Source organism: Lissotriton vulgaris, chromosome 2_1 (genome assembly GCF_964263255.1).
Source record: "Lissotriton vulgaris chromosome 2_1, aLisVul1.2, whole genome shotgun sequence".
Taxonomy (NCBI): Eukaryota; Metazoa; Chordata; class Amphibia; order Caudata; family Salamandridae; genus Lissotriton; species Lissotriton vulgaris.
In genome coordinates, this window is record NC_141687.1 from 1963055882 (window position 1) to 1963070030 (window position 14149).

Here is a 14149-nt window from a genome sequence, read left to right on the forward strand (position 1 = left end):
TCTATTTCTTTAGTCACTCTGTTTGGATTAATCTGGGGAATTTTTTCCAGATCTTTCACAATATAAATCCCCAGATATCTAAACTCGGTGCTAACTGTTCCCCTCCACTGCTCCAAGTTCCAACACATAATCTCTGTTTTTGATCTATTAACTGCATATTCTGACATAGACCCAAATTCAACCAATAACTCCTCAATCCGAGGAATCGCTACCTCAGGGTTACTCGTATATGATATCAGGTCATCTGCATAAAGAGCTCATTTAGAGCTATAATGTTCAGACCTATAAGGGCAGATTGGTTCATTTAACCTTATAGCTTGCGCCAAGGGTTCTCTATAAATATCGAATAAAAGAGGGGAGATCGGACACCCCTGCCTGGTTCCTCGCTGGATATTGATACTCGATGTTAATAGACCATTTAAGATAATCCGCGGAGAAGGTCCCTGATAGCAATTTCGGAAAGTTTGGATGAAAATGGGACCGAATCCCATTACATTCAAAACCTCCCAAAGGTACACCCAGCAGACTCTGTCGAATGCCTTGGCCGCGTCTAAAGCGACCACGGCCAAGGGGTCAGATCTCTGAATGGCTAGATCTATATTGCCTATTAATAGATGTGTTTGCTCCTGGATGTACCTTCCAGCCACAAAGCCCTTCTGATCTGTATGTATCAGCTTGGGAACCAGTTTTGCCAATCTCCCCTCCAATATGCCCATGAAGATCTTATAACAGGGAGATTGGCCGATATGAATCTGCCTTTAAAGGATCCTTACCTGGCTTTAAAATCAGAACGATTGTTGCCTCCTTCTACGAGTTGGGTACTCTACCAGCAAGACAATATACTGAGTTAAAATTAGTGCCCAGTACGGGAGACAGCTCTTCTGCAAGTTGCTTATAAACTTCACTTGGAAGTGAATCAGAGCCAGCCGCTTTTTTAATACTAGATTTTTTAATGTGCTCTGTGATTTCCTCCAAAGGAAAAGGAGAATTTAAGCTGTTCCTACCCTCTTCGGACAAGGAGGGCAGCAGTTTATTGCTCAACCATGAGCGAATGGAACGCGAGGATGGAGCCAAATCCTCTTCATAGAGGTCTGAGAACAGCGAAGGAAGGCAGGTTTGCATATCCTCATTTTTACTTGATGTCTCTCCGTTACCATATATGATCAGTTCTTTAATGCTGTTTCTGGTACGGTGAACTCTGGCCTTCCATGCCAGTAAAGCTCCTGCCTTCTCCCCATACAAATTTTGCATATTTCTAGTGACCCATTGCGCTCTACACCTTGCATCCAATTTCCCTCTATACTCCTGTCGTGCCTCGTCCAGGTCCTGAAGGACTTGCGAAAGATGCTCTGAGTCCCCATTATTTAAGCCGTTTCTATCCTGCTCTAACTGACTTATTCTTTCCTCAATATTTTTTAGTATCCCAGCCTCTGCCCTATTCTTGGAGCATATAATGCCATGTAGCCTCCCCCTTAGGCATGCCTTGCATGCATCCCAGATAAAATCCAGAGTTGGTGCTGCAAACTTGCTTTAACACATGAACTTTCGAAATAGCGCACTCGCTATAGAACTGCATCTACCATGATGCTCCTGGGGTTCACCCGCTGGTGGGTGGAGTTGGAGTGCGACCCATGACCTTCAGTTTTATGGCTCCCTTGAGCTAAGAGCTGACGAGCTCGGATCCCACACCCACGCGCCTTGAGAGGTATCAACCTGAGAACACTTGGCAGCCTGCACAGCAAACCCCTGACTTACCTACACTCTGCTGACGAGGAACAACAATTCCGAAACACCGGTGTCCAGAGTTGGTGCTGCAAACTTGCTTTAACACATGAACTTTCGAAATAGCGCACTCGCTATAGAACTGCATCTACCATGATGCTCCTGGGGTTCACCCGCTGGTGGGTGGAGTTGGAGTGCGACCCATGACCTTCAGTTATATGGCTCCCTTGAGCTAAGAGCTGACGAGCTCGGATCCCCCACCCACGCGCCTTGAGAGGTATCAACCTGAGAACACTTGGCAGCCTGCACAGCAAACCCCTGACTTACCTACACTCTGCTGACGAGGAACAACAATTCCGAAACACCGGTGTCCAGAGTTGGTGCTGCAAACTTGCTTTAACACATGAACTTTCGAAATAGCGCACTCGCTATAGAACTGCATCTACCATGATGCTCCTGGGGTTCACCCGCTGGTGGGTGGAGTTGGAGTGCGACCCATGACCTTCATCCATAGTTGAGGATCCCATATTTAAGAGAAAAAATTCTAAAGAGAAAGACTTCATAGTCTCAATAACTTCAGTGTCATGAAGCATGGCCCTATTTAGCGTCCATCTTGACAGTAACTGCAATCCATTATTCTGAAATATAAACTGCAATGGTGAATGGGCTGAAAGGTGGCTTGGCATAATGGATATCCCCTCTATATCATTCACGAACTGTCTATCTGTAAAAACATAATCAATCCTAGATGAGTGACCGTACTTTTTACTATAAAACGTAAAGCCCTGTTGTTCACCCTTCAGAGCTCTCCATACATCGATCAGATCTAAATCTTGGATCAGGTTTAATAATGCGCAACGTATCTTTCGAGCGCCTATATATAACTCAAATTAGACCTATCTTTTGAGGGGTCCAACAGGACATTAAAATCCCCACCTAATATATAAAGCGGTGACTCCAATGTCAGTATTGATTGCAGCTTAAGTATGTAAGTTGAATTGTCAATATTAGGACCATAAAACGAGGCACACACTATGTCCGTCTTATTTAATATAATTTGGGCCGCTAACCACCTCCCAGAGGAGTCTGATTGTGATTTTTTAATGGAGCATAAGGCGCCATGTTTTACCAGTATTTCTACGCCACTGCTATGAGACATCTGATGCGACACACTAAAACATTTTATCCAAGGGACTTTGGAAAAAATTAAGCAACTTTCTGTAAAACTCAGATGTGTCTCTTGCAATAAACATACGTGGGCAGTAGACAGTTCCAGATATTTAAGGATTAACCTTTGCCTCCGGGGGCACCTCAACCCATTCACGTTCCAAGAGATAAAGATGGTCCTTCTAGCCCTTAGACCTTGATTTCCTACCATCTTCCCAATACACCTGTATAGCCTGTATAGCTAACCGCTCAACTCAGCATGATGCATTACTAGCTATGGTGAGATGAGTGTTTTTTATTTTTTACCCAATACTCCCCACCCATGTGCCACCCCTCACCCCCTCCCCAAACCCCCTGTGCCCGTGCCCCCTCGTCCCATGAGGAACCCTCCCTTCCAATATACGAGCCTATTTGGTTCCTCCTCCCCTCTGAGATGCAAAATCCCAAATTAACTGAGTTCCTGCTAGTTCCAATAACATCAACAGCATTATACCTATCTTTTACCTCCACCTCCCTACTTTTTAACCCCCTGCTTCTCCTTAATCTTTACAATGAGGGCGTCGGCTTCCTCGCCTGATTTTACCTGGTACATGCGATTGTTCCACATCACACGTATTTTATTTATTTATTTATTTTTGCAATTTTTAAAGCGCTACAATTACCCATGGGTGTCTCGGCGCTAGAGGCTAAAGGCAGAAGACCAGTAAATAGAACTTTAAGGCAATGGTTGAGAGGTCTATGAGTCGTGCCGTTGGGAAAACAGCCACGTCTTTATCTGTTTTCTAAAGATAATCAAGGATGGGCTACTTTTTGTATTGAGGGGAAGGGAGTTCCATAGTTTTGCTGCTGCTATGGCAAAACATCTGTCTCCCCAGTTTACTTTCCTTGTTCTAGGAATCTGAAGCATATGGGCCGTATTGGAACGCAGCGTTCTGGGGGTTGCCAAAGGCTTAAAAGAACTTCTCAGGAATTTGGGTCCCATATTATTTATTGCCTTATAGACAATACAGAGGGTCTTAAACTTCGTACGACTTCTGACTGGGAGCCAGTGCAGTTGGTCCAGATGTCCAGAAACAGAGCTATATTTGGTAATACCCAGTAAAACTCTAGCGGAGGCATTTTGTATCAGTTGTAGTTTGGAAATAACCTTTTTTTGGGCATTGAGGAAGAGGGCGTTACAGTAGTCAGTACGTGAAAACACCAGTGTGGATATTAGTGTTTTTCCCGTTGCTATGGGGAGATACGGTAAGAGTTTCTTTATTTTCCTTAAGATGTTGAAGGATGATGAAACAACCGCATTCACGTGATGATGGAAAAGGAGCTTGCCGTCAAATATCACTCCCAAATTTTTGACTTTACTGACAGGTTGAGGTGGAGTTCCCAGTTCCTCAGGCCACCATAAGGGAGACCACAAAGGTTGGATGTTTCCAAAGAGCATGACCTCCGTCTTAGATGAGTTGAGTTTTAAGCAGTTGGAAGCCATCCAACTGCTAATAGCCCTCATACCGTTCTTAAAGTTTGCTGCAACAGTAGGTCCGTTTTTGTGTATGGATAATACCAACTGGGTGTCGTCGGCGTATGTTGTCAAATTGATGTTGTACTCTTTTATTACCCTCGCTAAGTCGGAAACATAGATATTAAAAAGGGTCGGACTTAGCGAGGAACCCTGCGGAACTCCACAAGGAAGGCTGAAGGTGGATGAAGTATAAGTACCCATCTTAACAGCTTGCCTACGATCCGCCAGGAAGGATGAGATAAGATCCCTGGCTCTATGTTTAATGCCTATGGCCTCGACACGGCCGATCAAAGTTGCATGATCGACCGTGTCGAAAGCCGCCGACAGGTCCAACAAAATCAGGACAGCCTGTCCACCTTTGTCCATTGTGGCCCTTATTTCGTCTGCCGCCTTAATTAGTGCAGTCTCAGTCCCGTGACCTTGTCGGAAGCCGAACTGAGTGTCGTCTAGCAGTGCTTTGAACTTCAGCCGGGCCTTTGCCCCCATACTATTCAGCTCTTCCAGCCTTTTCCCTAACTCCCACTGCCTAGTAGCGGTTACATGAGAGATATCTGATCTGATTTGTAAGGAAAAGGGATTAGAACTATTGAAAGAGATGGAGCCTTCTTTTAGGGCAGAGGACAGAATCTGCTCTTTAACTGAATAGGTTAGAAAGTTGACCAAAATCTTCCTTGTGAAAGGATTGCGATGCACCCTTTGGATTTCATGCACTAGGTCTACTTATTGCGATCCTTTCAAGACTGTTCCTTTTAACAAAGAAATTACAAACTCCTAATATCAGACCCCTCCAGAGCTTCAGGAACATTTAAAAACCTTAAGTTGTTCCGCCAAGAATGATTTTCTAGGCGTTCAATATCCTCTTTCAATTCACTGTTCTGGGCGGATAATTTGGCTACCTCTGCTTTGGTAGATCGCATAGAGTCCTTCATCTTCGGGATTTCTTTCTCCATGGCCTCGGTTCTTAATGTGACTTTGTCTAGTCTTTTTGTTAGTATTTCACAGGAGGCTTGAATTGCCGCCTGGTTGGCCTTTGAGGTTAGGAATCTACTGGTCATTTCTGCTTGATTATTTTCGGAGACTGTAAATCTACTTGCTATTTCATCCTTCATTGCCAAAAGGATATCTGCCTGAGTGGGAGAAGTTGCATCGGGTTTTCTTGTAATATCTGCCACACCTTTGTTGGTAATACCATTTTCCTCTTCAGCTCCTTGCTGTTCTAAATTACAAGCGCCAGACAGCTCCAAAGAGGAACATCCTGGGTTGTTGCTTGCAAAACTGAATATTTATTTGATAGGTTTACTGCTGGATGTATCATTATCGGGCTGTGACTACTTGCTGATCCCTCATATTTGCTGGACTTATGATATTAGCCATGTTGGGACCCCCAGAATTACATTTTCTACAGTGTCACCTGCATGGTTTGATGGGGTGAGGGTTGTTGAGGTGGTGCTGGTAGACATAACTTTATAAAAGGTTTTAAGCGAAGGGATAACTTTTATCTTAGGAGGAGATCACTTCTTACCATTTCCTTTTCTTTTACCAGCAATATCTCCCTTTTTGACTTTAGACACAATGACTTTGTCAGAGTTGGTTTTACCTCGTCTGGTGCAGACCCTTACTTCCGAGACAGGGGGGAAACACGAAGAAGGTAGACCGTTTTTTTGTTTAAACTGACCTTGCACGGAGGGCATACCTATTGACTTTAGGGGCCTAAACCTCCTTTGGCATCGCCACTTCCGTGCTTCTAGGGCTATTCAGCTTAGCGAGGCTACCAATACTGAACCCACCTTCCATATCCATCCATTTGTCTAAAGTCTCAAAGGCTCTCTCCCCCCTTTCGGTAAATTTCTCCAGGGATTGCACTCTCCTGCTAGTCCTCCCAGTCTTCCCAATAATATAGCTTTCAATTGAGAAAAAAGAATGCCGACTCCCTACCTCGGCGCTGGCGTCTTCAGCGGTGGCAGAGCAAAAACTCACTCCCTTCCATGCTGCCTCCACCGCATTCGCAGACAAGCCAGCGCTACCTCCGTCGCTGCCTCCCACGACCCGGAACAGGAACAGAGCCGAGTTGCGTCTCCTTCGTGCTCGAGCTGCTTCCAACCACTGCCAGCGCCAGCCGCAACCGCCGTCTCCTGCTTCGGCCGGTCCGATCTACTCCCTTCCCCGGAGGTCCAGGGTGAAGAACTACATGCTCCAGCTGCATAACAGGTAATGGGGGGGTTATGGAGTGGTTTACCAGATCTCGTTCGATGCCTTTCTTATGTATAACCTAGCAGGAACATAAAACTAACTAAAACAAATCTTATGGGGGAGCCGAGCCGCGGTTGTTCAGATGATCACAAAAATTTTGAAAAAAGTTTCTCAAATAAAGGCCTTCATGGTTTTGTTTTTAATTTGTACATCAGTAGAAGAATCATGGGTTTACATGAGTGCAAGTTTGGTGTACAAACATTATCAGGGAGTAGTAGCCTGTGTGTCCCCAGTAGGAGGTGCAGGCTGATGTAGCTTAGAGGCATAACATGAAATAAAGAACTCACCTCCTTCCTGAATGGCTACAGATGAAGAACCTGACCTCTTAATTTGTCATGCTGGCTACCAGTTGTTTAGGATCTACTTGAGAATGCAGCAAGTTTCTGGTGACAGTTGAGAGCCATTTCTGGCAGGGAAAGAGGCCCGTAGTGAGAAGCAAGATGGGAATTTGGCCATGGAGGACTAGAGGGGCCACAAACACTCAAATCTACTAGTGAGTGTTGTCAGTTTAGGCTGGTAGATAGGATGAGCCCAGTTAGTAGGGTATGCTAGGTATGGCAAGAACAAGGAGCAAGCTGAGGGGAATTATAAACTGACGTAAAATGTCCCAGTGTATACGCTTAAGGACAATGATATTGAGATCTATATCTATACTAATATAATAAAGAGAGAGCCCAAACCTTTGAGGCGGGTAATCTCAGGAACCACAGCACCAATCACAACACTCAATACAGCGTTGGAAAGGGAAGTTGCAGCAGAAGGACATAGGCTATGCAGACGCCCACCATATACATTTAAAAGGTAAAAGAACCGTGCCAGCAAAGTAGTCCCTTGTGGGCGTGTCTGTGTTGTGCTGTGGGTGTGTGCTGGGGGTGTGAAAAACGCTGGGGGGGGGGGGGTGGTATGTTCCGCCCTTCATGCCATGTCTCATATCATGTTCTGTGGGTGTACGCTTGGGGAGTGGGCATGTGTGGGGCGCAGGATTATGGGGAAAATAAAGCGAGCGTTGTGCCCAATATTTCATTGTTTTTTCTTCCCTGGGTCTGTACATTCCAGCTCCAGGTTTGCTTGCCCCGCGCTCCCAGTGACATGCTTTACTGTATGGAGGTCAGGCATGGCGCTATTCCCAAGGGCCGGAAGGAGCGCAAACAGGGGCCATTGTGCAGGAAATGTAATCTCGCCTTAACTTCCGGTGACGCCTGAAGCGCACACTGGAGATGTTCCACTTCTGTTGCGCACAGGCCTCGCGCCAAGCACATCCGGACACAAGGCCCGCCTCCACGGAATTAGCAAGAAAGGGACTATACCTCCCATGGGAATATGTGATGATATTCCGCAAACCAAACTTCCCGCATACCATCACTCCGCAATTTTTATAACGCAGGACTATTACTCGCAAATACATCATTTCTAAAACTTTTACAACGCATATAACTTTATCACGCATGCCATTATAATGCAATTGCATGTGTGGTAAAGTCATATACATTGTTAAAGTACATTATTATAACATCAAATATATGTTTGTATATATGTTTGTATATATGTGTATATATATATATATATATATATATGACCTTTTGGCAATAAACAATTGAAGCTCCAAAACTGGGTCCGTGTCCTGTGTAGCTGGCGGCGGCGCGTGACTGACAACGCGGCGGCAGAGTCGACAGGATTGTCGTGATGTATATATATATATATATATGAACGAGCAAAGTCCCAACCGCTCCTGGTGGCAGTTCAAATGGGCGCAGACCTCCACTCCACAAATTGAATATCACGATGTTAAATCACCAAGCCATCACGCCGAATAAGGTGTCAGCAGTGCATATATATTTAGCAAAGTGAAAGAGCAAGTGCCCTCCCTGACGCGTTTCGCTCCGCGAACGGAGCTTGGTCACATGACGCGTTAGGAGTAGGCGGTGAGATAAATGGTAATTAAAAGCGCAAGCGCCTAAAGAAACAGGCCGCATGGGTTTACAATGAAGCAGACAAGCATTACATTGAATATCGTATCGACCATCAATACTTAAATGCAAGAAGTATACAGAGACAAAATTAAAGCATAGTGCTCGAATACGGTGAAAAAGGCCAGGTGGTAACAAGTGCAAATAATCAAATGTAAAACGAGTCCTTATGATAGAAGTATATCAAATCCACCTCGTCATTAACAATAGGAAACCCCAACATCAATCCTTTATACTCTCCCATAATTTCAACAGAGAGAATATACCATAGGAAGTTAAGTATAAATTGCTAGTGCAAAGTGAGGTTCCTAAAACAAATTCAAAATCATCGGCCTAATACAAAACCCCTATCTCAGAAATGCTTGAATGCTAAAGTGCAAATGCTTCGATAGACCATATGATAAGATGTTAAATACATGAAATATAATAGGCGACAGGAAACTCATTTGAAAACCTGCAAAAACAATATAAATATACACATATATGTACCATTTAGCAATAATAAATCATCATCCTGAGAGTTATATATCACATGGATAAAAATGATGTGTATAAATACATATATCATAATCAGAGGGAACATAATTCATTATTCAAGGTTAAGAAAAACAACATCCATTACAGAAAGTGGTGTAATTCATCAAAAGCATTTAACCCATTGGGGGATCTGGTATCGAGCAGTAAAATAAAGAAAGCTTCTCTTTGGCGTAGAAGCTTTTCACGGTCACCACCCCTGCCTGGATTAGCTACAGAGCACAACAAAGTATACTTCAGATCTTTCAGTTTTTTGTCATGCACTGCTTTAAAGTGGCGGGCCACCGGATAATTCATGTCTGAATTGACTATGGCCCGGATGTGTTGCAAAATTCGTTGGTATGCTTGCAGCTCAGTGCTTCCAATATAGGAGAGGGAACATGTGCAGGTTAGTTGGTAAACTACAAAATCACTGCGACATGTGAGATGTTCTTTTATCGGAATAGCTCTTTCATTGAAAGCAGATGTATAATGCGTGCCGTTAATTGCAAAAGTGCAGGCACGGCACGAAGTACACCTATAAAAGCCAGGTTTGTTAAGCTAACTAGTTTTAGGTGGGAGCTCAGGCTGGGTTCTATCTAAGGAGTCTTTCATAGAAGGAGCCCTCCTAAAAGTGATGGACAGTGATTTGGGCAAGAATGGACCAAGAATTACATCCGTTAGTACTATAGGCCACTCAGATCTGATGATCTTACTTAGCTTGGGAGTTTGGGACCAGTACGTGGTGATAAATCGAGCAGTACCCAGACTAGCCGAATCAGAAATCATTTTGATTTTGGGAGTCAAAAGTGCCTCACGTGGACGAGCTAGTGCTTTACTTAGAGCCCGATCTAACACAGCTCTTTTGTAGCCCCATCGGAGGAATCTTTCCCTAGATTCCAATAGGCACTGTTGGGTGATATCTGGGCTGCTGCAAATGCGTTTGATCCTGATAAACTCACCCAAGAGTATGCTGTTTATGGTATGTGGGGGATGGGCCCTGCGGGCATGCAAGATGGAATTGCCCGCAGTGCTTTTCCTGTAAAGTTTTGTCTGAATGGTGTTGTTATCAATGTAAACCAGGACGTCCAAAAATTCAGCAGAGTTAGATGTGATGTTGGCAGTGAACTTAAGGTTCCTATTGTTCACATTGATTTCATTGACAGACACACCTGCTAGTTCTTGTGATCCCCTCCAGACGATAAAAATATCGTCAATAAATCTCCAATAATGAACAAGGTGAGGAAGCCAGCGTGCGTGAGTGACCCCCAGAACATGCTCCTCCCACCAGCCAACATGAAGACATGAATAGCTGTGGGAGAAGCATGAACCCATGGCCACCCCGTGCTCCTGATGGTAAAAATCCATGTCAAATTGGAAATAATTATTAAAAAGGCAGATACGAATCATATCAAGTAACATGAGATTATGGTCCCTCATGGTAGCCTCTCGAGAATCCAAGAAATACTGACCCTGTAGATGGTTGATGCTGGTGTAAAATGCCTCAATATCCATCACCAGGAAACATAAATCAGGACCCCACGTGATGTGACTAATCTTAACCAAAAAATCAGTGGTATCCTTAAGAAAAGAAGGGAGAGAAATCATATGGGGCTCTAAGAAAAAATCCACATATTTTGAAATGTTTTCATTCTTACTGCCTTGGGCTGAAATGATGGGGCGACCTGGGACTGGGACAGTGCACTTGTGAATCTTGGGTAAAAGATAAAACAAAGGTGTAATAGGATGTGATACATTGAGAAATTTTGTTTCCTCTTTTGTAAGTAAGCCACGTCGATACCAGACATTGATGTCTTTTCTGGTTTTCTCGTGGCTATTAAGCATCACAAATTTAGTAGTTTTTGAATAGCAAAGGGGGTCAACTAATTGACGGGCTGCCTCAGATACATAATCAATTTTAGCCCACAATACCGTGTTCCCCCCCTTGTCCGCACTCTTCACTACCACCTGATTGTTACCCTGGATTTTTTTAACAAGTTTGGTATATTGCACATTATTAAAATCACATTGTTTTTTCTTTCCCAGTACCGACTTATTAAGTGTCTTAAGTTCTGTAATAACCCTGTCACTAAAGACATCAACAGCGTCTTTAGGCATCAAAAGCAGAAAAGTGGATTTTCCCTGAAAAGTCGTGGTTGGTGATAGGTTAACAGTAACAACTTGACTGACTGTCGGTTCTGTTTGTGAACTTTCTTCGTTGGCTAGGGAAATCAAAGTTTGTAATCCTTGTAAATTCCTAACTTGTAGTGACTCCTCTTCTGCTGATGTCACTAATACATTGGCCAGTATATTTGGATTTTCCGGATGTAACAGGAAGTATTTTTGTAATTTGATTTTCCTGATGAATTTAAAAACATCAATACGTGCCTGAACATAGGAGAAGTTATTTGGTGGACAATAAGAAAGTCCCAAGGAGAGGAGCTGTTCCTCCACTTTAGAAAGCGTCATATCAGTCAAGTTGATTACTGTATTGTCTTGTATACTCGTTATTTGTTCCAATTCCTGCGCGTTCTGCCTCGCCCTCCACCTCTTTTTGGCAAATCGTTTCCTGTGGCGACGCTTTTGGCTGCCACTTTGCCTGCTTGTGGAGGATTGTTCCGTGAGCGCAGAGAATATCTCCGGTCCTCGCTGACAAAATTTAATTCGTCGACTACTGAAAAAGTTGTAAGATCAGGAGCCCCTGTATCAGTAGGAGGTAAACTCTCCTCAGAGCCGGTGAATGGAGCTACTGATAGATTATCATCATTAGTTACAGCAGCAACTGAAGGAGTAGTTGAATCAGTTGACACGCCTGGTTTCTGCTGGACAGACATTGCTTTGCGTTTATATGAGTCGTATTTACGAGAAAACGTAAAAATATGCCCCGTCGCATAGTCTTGTTTGTCTCTCGCAAATTTATGGATTTTGCGCTCTTGAATGGTTTTTTCCAGCTTGGCAAGTCTTTGATCAATCTCCTTCCGGGTGTTCGCTATTAATTCAGTTTCACCCGTCGCTTCCAAAAGAGCATTCACCTTGTCGATTTCAGTTAGTAATGCTTCTCTATCCGAGTGGGCATATTTTATCAGAATCAGTAACATATTTCTCGATGATTGCAAATTATTCTCTGCCCATTCCTGAAGCATTTTGGGGTCCGGGTTTTCGTATGTGGGAACAATCATAACTCTTAAGCCACGGGGAACACAAGATTTTCCACTTCTGTTGCGCAAAGGCCTCGCGCCACGCACATCCGGACACAAGGCCCGCCTCCACGGAATTAGCAAGAAAGGGACTATACCTCCCATGGGAATATGTGATGATATTCCGCAAACCAACATCCCGCATACCATCACTCCGCAATTTTTATAACGCGGGACTATTACTCCGCAAATACATCATTTCTAAAACTTTTACAACGCATATAACTTTATCACGCATGCCATTATAACGAAATTGCATGTGTGGTAAAGTCATATACATTGTTAAAGTACATTATTAAAACATCAAATATATGTTTGTATATATGTTTGTATATATGTGTAGATATATATATATACATATATATATATATATATGACCTTTTGGCAATAAACAATTGAAGCTCCAAAACTGGGTCCGTGTCCTGTGTAGCTGGCGGCGGCGCGTGACTGACAACGCGGCGGCAGAGTCGACAGGATTGTCGTGATGTATATATATATATATATATATATATATATATATATATATATATATACACATTTTTTTAATTTAATTAAAACATTTATTCTTTTAAATTGCATTATTTATATTATTTGTATTTATTATTTATTTTATTACCCTTAACACCCTAAAAACGAATCCCATCCTGCTCTCTTTAAATACCCCTGCACCCCATAATCATAACCCACCCTTACTCCTTAAAATACCCCAACACCCTTAAACACTAACCCATCTTAACCCTATAAATATACCCTGTACCCCAAAACGCAAACCTATCCCTAAACCCTGAAAATACCCCTGTACCCCAAAACCCAAACCCAGACCTGAACCCTATAAATACCCCTGTACCTCAAAACCCAAAGCTACCCCTGAACCCTAAAAATACCCCTGTACCCCACAATCCAAACCTAGCCCTGAACCCTAAAAATACCCTTGTACCCCCAAACCTACACCTGAACCCTAAAATACCCCTGTACTCCAAAACCCAAACCTACCCCTGAACCCTAAAAATTCCCCTGTACCCCAAAACCCAAACCTAGCCCTGAACCTTAAAAAATAACCCTGTACCCAAAACCCAAACCTACCCCTGAACCCTAAAATACCCCTGTACCCCAAAACCCAAACCTAGCCCTGAACCTTGAAAATACCCCTGTACCCCAAAACCCAAACCTAGCCCTGAACCCTTAAAATACCCATGTACCCCAAAACCTACCCCTGAACCCTAAAAATACCCCTGTACCCCAAAAGCCATACCTACCCCTGAACCCTAAAACTACCCCTGTACCCCATAACCCAAAACTATATCTGAACCCTTTAAATACCCAAACACCCCAAAACATATACATCAGTACCCCAAAACATATACCCCTATACCCATACTTACCTTATCCAAACATTAAAAATAAAAACATGCTTTTACCATTCATGCATTTACAACGAATTTGGTTGTCAATGTATGCGTAGTAAAAGCATATAAAATGTAATACAAAAAACTGTGCGCAGACAACGGGTCAGAGGTGATTGAAACTATCTTAAAAACTGTACATTTCTCAGGATACAATCCAGGAATCCAAGGTATTCGTGGTGAAAAATTGTGTTCCCATCAGATACCCGTCCTGTTCCGCCCTACATCACTTGGGATCCTTCACCCGAAGGAAGTGGAAACATGTCCACTATGGATTAGGTAGATTGTAGCCTAATCTTTTTGGAGGCTATTAAGATATGATGAAGGGGAAAAAAGGGTAACAGGGGGTAAATGACTAGCAGTGCAAAGGAAAGAATGTGCCAAGTGCAAGAAAATTAAGTGCATGAATTAATA

At 43.3% G+C, this 14149-nt stretch overlaps 1 protein-coding gene across 1 annotated transcript in view; it reads right to left on the bottom strand.

Annotated features, from left to right (window-relative positions):
- The window catches only part of LOC147733567 (aminopeptidase Ey-like), a 538593-nt gene that overhangs the window by 157289 nt on the left and 367155 nt on the right, over window positions 1-14149 (bottom strand). The window lies entirely within an intron of this gene.